This window comes from Poromitra crassiceps (genome assembly GCF_964638095.1).
Source record: "Poromitra crassiceps genome assembly, chromosome: 22".
Classification (NCBI taxonomy): Eukaryota; Metazoa; Chordata; class Actinopteri; order Beryciformes; family Melamphaidae; genus Poromitra; species Poromitra crassiceps.
The window spans coordinates 19,365,187-19,371,937 of NC_139647.1; positions in this window are offsets into that span (position 1 = coordinate 19,365,187).

Here is a 6,751-nt window from a genome sequence, read left to right on the forward strand (position 1 = left end):
CCTGTAGGTATGACACTCTGGGTGCGTTCGATATGTCTATGGTTATAAGAAGTGAACCTGTAGGTATGACACTCTGGGTGCGTTCGATATGTCTATGGTTATAAGAAGTGAACCTGTAGGTATGACACTCTGGGTGTGTTCGATATGTCTATGGTTATAAGAAGTGAACCTGTAGGTATGACACTCTGGGTGCGTTCGATATGTCTATGGTTATAAGAAGTGAACCTGTAGGTATGACACTCTGGGTGCGTTCGATATGTCTATGGTTATAAGAAGTGAACCTGTAGGTATGACACTCTGGGTGCGTTCGATATGTCTATGGTTATAAGAAGTGAACCTGTAGGTATGACTCTGGGTGTGTTCGATATGTCTATGGTTATAAGAAGTGAACCTGTAGGTATGACACTCTGGGTGCGTTCGATATGTCTATGGTTATAAGAAGTGAACCTGTAGGTATGGCACTCTGGGTGCGTTTGATATGTCTATGGTTATAAGAAGTGAACCTGTAGGTATGACACTCTGGGTGTGTTCGATATGTCTATGGTTATAAGAAGTGAACCTGTAGGTATGACACTCTGGGTGCGTTCGATATGTCTATGGTTATAAGAAGTGAACCTGTAGGTATGACACTCTGGGTGCGTTCGATATGTCTATGGTTATAAGAAGTGAACCTGTAGGTATGACACTCTGGGTGCGTTCGATATGTCTATGGTTATAAGAAGTGAACCTGTAGGTATGACACTCTGGGTGCGTTCGATATGTCTATGGTTATAAGAAGTGAACCTGTAGGTATTTTCCAGTCGTTGCACAGCTCTGTGGAATCGGGGACTTTGAAAACTTCCACAAGAAGCCCCAGGGTGCGACTGTGCGGATCGTCGGCACAGAGGCTCTTTAAGCTGCCAGAGGTTTCCAGTCAAACTTCACTTCAAACTTGACTGGTTATGAAACCCACTGAATCAGAGTGCTTATGGATACATACCTTAGTGGCTTAGTCCTACACACAGACACACACACACACACACACACACACACACACACACACAAATCGATATAGATACAATAGCCACACACACATGCGCGTGCACACACGCACACTTGCTTCTTTCTGGTCCCAAAATAGCTTTCCGCCTCCCACTCTCACTTATATAAGCTGCCTGCACATTGATCTGCTGGTGGAGATTTGTGTGCGTGTGTGTGCGCGTGTGTGCATGCGTGCGTGCGCGCTTGTGTGTCTGTGCGAGTGCCAGTGTGTGGGCAGTAGGAGTTTCTTATGTCTTCTGTGTGTTCGTTTGCGTAAGCAAGTGTATTATGCGGGTATGTGTGCGTGTGCGATTGGTGCGTATGTGGAAACGTTTGTAGTGTGTATGTGTGCCTGCCAGTGGATTCACGCATGTGTGTTGGTCGAGTCTCACAAGTTCTAAAATATGATTAAATTATGACATCCAGGTTTAAATCGTTATTGTGACAAAAGATTGAGGAAGGAATCTTAATGCCTGAACCAAAACTGACACAAATTGGGGAGTTTGGATGTTCGAATGATGTTGTTACCACCACAGTGTATATGAAGTATGTATAGTATGGGAAGAATAGGATACATATGTATACAGAATTTATACAGTATGTATAATGTATCATGTATACAGGCACGTGCACACATAGACATGAAAGGGGGCTTGAGCCCCTGCCTTTTTTTCAGTCTGTAAAAAGTGCTTTTTTTTTTTTCTTTTTTTCTTTTTTTATTATAATACATTTTTCATTTTCATTCCAACAACACATGAACAAAACAAACAGCTCAGACACATGAAAAAATAAAATAAAAAGGGCCCTTTCCTGACCATGAATGCATTTCTAATGATGCTTTGTATGGAAATTGCCCTTTCCATGCCATCACTGAAGGCAGCATTCAAAGAGAAATGCCTTTTCTGAGCTCTCTTGGCCTTGAATGCACCATTTGTAATAGGCCTCTGCATGGAGCAGTGTTTTTCTAAACCGCCCCTGAAGGCACCAACCCAAAAACGCACGTGGTCCTTCCCCACCCACTCCAGCAGTGCGCACTCCACTCAGCCAGAGCAACCATGCAGACGGACAGCAGCAGCACAGGCGCACACAGTCTGACAGATATATCAGTCAGTCAACGTGAATCAGGTATGTATGTTTGTCAAAGTCTCATCCTAAAATGAGATATTCCTCTAAATCTGGTTAAAATCGGAATATTTAAAATGAGTTATACCCCTAAATTGGCCTTCAAATTGCCTCAAATTTCCGCCGCCGCCCTCAGGGCTGTAGTGCCCTTTTATGAATTTGAGCCCCTGCCCCTCTAATGTTCTCTGCACGTCCCTGCATGTATATAGTATATTATGGATGGTATGTAAAGCCGTTTGAGACTTGACTGACAAAGGGCTATATACGTTACAGCCTAAACTAGACTAGACTAGATGTATGCAGATCTAGACACTGGACCTAACCCTACTGACTGAAAGTATGTAACATTCTGCACTTCTGAAATAGCCTGACGCTGCCTGATGGTTTGTTTTCACATAGCCATCTGGGAATGAGTCGCTCGGGAAACCGTTTCAAACGTCAGGCACTTTCAAAAAATACCTGGTGATGATTGGATGAACCATCTGTCTATCACGGGTTCGCGCTCACAGGCGTCACACCAAAGCCCGCCCCTGTAGCTGCCTCATAGGACGCCGATTTGTTGGGATTCAAGCCAATAGATTGGTGGAATTGACGTGTGATCGTGATCTCGCGTGAATCCAGCTGCCTCGCACTTTTAGGGAAGAAACATTCAGACCTAGGATGCTGGCAGAATAAGCAAACTAGTTAAGAAGCAAGGCTCTGACGTAGTCTCACGTAGTCAGACCCACCGTCGACGTCATCGAGCTTCCTACGGCTGGCACTGCGAGACTAGCTCTGACGTAGATCTGAGTCTGGCCAGCCTTCATCTCTTAGACAACAGTATGACGCAAGGCACCTGCTCCGTCTCTACACACTGTCCTGGTTTTGTTTTCACATTCCTTTGCCCTGGAATAATCTAGACAACGTTTGCATGCTCTGTTTGGGATCTGTACATATGTCTGTACTGTACATTCAAGGCATATGTATTTCTAAGTGGTGCAGTCGCTTGCATGCACTATGTGTCACTTTTCTATACATGTGGTACATTTCTATACATGTGGTCTTTGATGCGGGGGACAGCCAACTAATGCACTGTCCAAGTGACAATTTCTATTTTTTTTTTTACTGAATATTGAGATTGGATATTGTGATTTTAAAAAATTGCCACTGGCGGTGAAATCCAACTTTCTGATTCTGCACGTGTCACGTGCATGCGAGTGGGAGTGTGTAGGAGGTTGCATGCTGGTAAGGTTGGCATTAGAAGAGTATATCATTGATCTTATATATACAGTCGTATCTATGTATGGTTGTTTGTGTGTAGGTCGCACTGTGGACCTTGGAACATATGTTCTTGTGTCTTATAGCCTTATAAAATGTGCGTGTGCAAATTAATCGATATTTCCCTGCATATTGTGTGTTTGAGACTGTGTTCATGTGTGCCAGTAGGCAGTGTTGTGTGTGTTCTTGTGTCTTACAGCAGAGCTCAAATTTGGCACTCAAAATAATTTTTGGGGGAGAAAGCATACATCAAAGGCCATTTGCTAGTATTAAAATAACAACAGCCCAGGCACGTGCACACATAGACATGAAAGGGGGCTTGAGCCCCTGCCTTTTTTTCAGTCTGTAAAAAGTGCCTTTTTTTTTTAATTATTATAATACATTTTTCATTTTCATTCCAACAACACATGAACAAAACAAACAGCTCAGACACATGAAAAAATAAAATAAAAAGTGCCCTTTCCTGACCATGAATGCATTTCTAATGGTGCTTTGTATGGAAATTGCCCTTTCCATGCCGTCACTGAAGGCAGCATTCAAAGATAAATGCCTTTTCCGAGCTCTCTTGGCCTTGAATGCACCATTTGTAATAGGCCTCTGCATGGAGCAGTGTTTTTCTAAACCGCCCCTGAAGGCACCAACCCAAAAATGAACCTAAAAATGAATGAATAAATAAATACATAAATAAATAAACCACCCAATAAATAAATAACCAAAATATAGGGAACAAAATCAGAATTGTTGCTCTTGAAAATATTTTTTACTTTACACTATTGGAAAGGGATGTTGTGTTGTTGAATCAGCAAAAAATAAAAAACAATCTCATACACCTTATCTAAATCTTCTGTCTTGCTTTTTAGAATTATGGTTAAAATGCATGGTATATTACAAGCCTCACTCAGTATCGTTCAATGTTTCTGCCTGTGTTGCTATCTGTTGTAGTACAACAACCTAAAGGGAGAAAAGGAGCACATAAATATTGATGCTTAAATGATTTCACAACAGTATTGCAACAGCATGCAACTTTTATATACTAATATTATTCAGTTATGGAGTTATTTTTCCGTGACAAGTCTCATCCTAAAATGAGATATTCCTCTAAATCTGGTTAAAATCGGAATATTTAAAATGAGTTATACCCCTAAATTGGCCTTCAAATTGCCCTTTTATGAATTTGAGCCCCTGCCCCTCTAATGTTCTCTGCACGTCCCTGCAACAGCCTTTACAAAAAAACTCAAGAGGATGAGATTTCTTTCCTGTTTCAGGAATGCATCAATGTACCTTTATATAATAATATATATAATTGGCCATTTTAGTACACAACAACTGTGAGCTGGTGACCCAGGAGGGTCACATTGACCCCTCAAACCATTTTGAGCGTTATCCTCTTGGAAAGAGATTGTAAGAAGCTTTCTGCTGATATCAAATGATCTTTGTACTCCAAAGATTGAGTGAGATGAAGCCCTTTACAGTACAGTATGTCTTGACTTTTTCCAAAATGTGTTTTTGAGAAAAAGGGGCCTCAAAATCTGACAAAAGTAAGCTAAGTTCTCTTTTTCACCCTAACTTTATGAGCTTCAAAAGTATATTCAACATTCAAATTTCACAAGAATCTTTACACAGAATGAAAGCCAAGGCTTTATTTTTACGCAAATCTGCTGAAACCCCAAAACAGCTCAAATCTATATTTTCCTCATAAAATCACGTTTCCACACAAACACACCAGCACAACATCAGACTTATTTTGATGGAGCAGGTCACAATGATGAGTTATCCTTTATTTATAAAACGGCTCTCTCAAATCAAACAATCTGATTGGTTCACAGCCATTGTATAATTCCAGTAACCGAGTCCAATAACCCATGGCCATGGGTTATTGGTTGCCATGGCAACTCTCTTACTAAAAGCCTTTGGTTACCTAAAAAAAAACAAATGGCGGAGACAGCTGTCAGATCCTTGTGAATCGATCTTCGCTTATAACTTTACTAATACTTCGCAGAAAATTATGTTTTGTACAAGAATAAATGCGGGCTAATGTCTTCTTTGCAAAAAAAAGGCTGTTAACCCCACATTTAACCCCGCATTTAACCCCGTAACGTTAGTTGGTGTCGGGCTTTGCAGAAAGCACTCAGCTTCTCAGCAAGCGCTGAGAATGCAGCGCTGCGCTCGAGCTGCCTGTCGGCTTTCCAGAAAGCTCTCAGCTTCTCAGCAAGCGCCAGGATTGGCCAATGTCAACTTCAGTCTCCAGAACGATCCAATCAAATCATCCGCACGCGCCTTACAGTAGTGTTTCAACTGACTCTATCAGAATACCATGCCAGTCGGACTTATAGTATTATTATTATTATATTATTATACTTGGAAACCGTTTTATAAAAGCAATATAGCACTCGAGCTGCGTGGTGTTGTGGTATATATCCCGCTGATAAGCTGCGGCCTCGTGGGATAACAGCTTATCAGCGGGATATATTCGCCACAACACACTTGCTCTCATGCTATATTGCTTAATTATCCCCATGGGGAAATTCATCCTCTGCATTTGAGCCATCCTCTACTAGGAACCTTCCTAGAACTAGGAGCAGTGGGCAGCCGCAGTGCAGCGCCCGGCATCCAACTCCAATTATTTTGCCAGTGCCTTGCTCAGGGGCACTGACAGGAGTATTAACCCTAACATACATGTCTTTGATGGTGGGAGGAAACCGGAGCACCCGGAGAAAACCCACACGAACACGAATACTCTGGGACGGCCCGGGGTTCGAACCCGGGACCTTCTTGCTGTGAGGCAACAGTACTAACCACTGAGCCGTATAGAATTTGTTGCAATTTTGCTTCTACGCCCCTGTGAAACCAGTGAGGAAGATGCATTTGTATTTTGTCCATTGCTGCTCTGCAGGCACTTTTATTGGAACCACTTCATATACATAAATTCCACTCAATTTGAGTACAATGCCTATTGTTAAACCCAGCACACGAGGACACATTTACAGAACCGTGTCCTTGTTTGCCACTTTCTTTTAACCATTATTTTATTTTTTAAGGTTATTTTTGCCTTTATTAGACAGGACAGTAGGCAGACAGGAAAGGTGGGGAGAGAGAGAGGGGATGACATGCGGCCAAATGGACCTCGGGTCGGACTCGAACCCGCGTCGGCCGCATGAAGGACCGAGCCCCCGTGGTACGCGTGCTACCAGGTGAGCCACCAGGACGCACTCTTTCAACCGTTCACTCATACTCGGTCTCATACTCTCTTTATAATTTTCTCTTTCATTGGACTCTTCGTAAGCCAAATATGGCGATATCAGATTTTGCATTTACAGATAAACATGTCCGCCTCCTCCACCCTCTGTTGTAT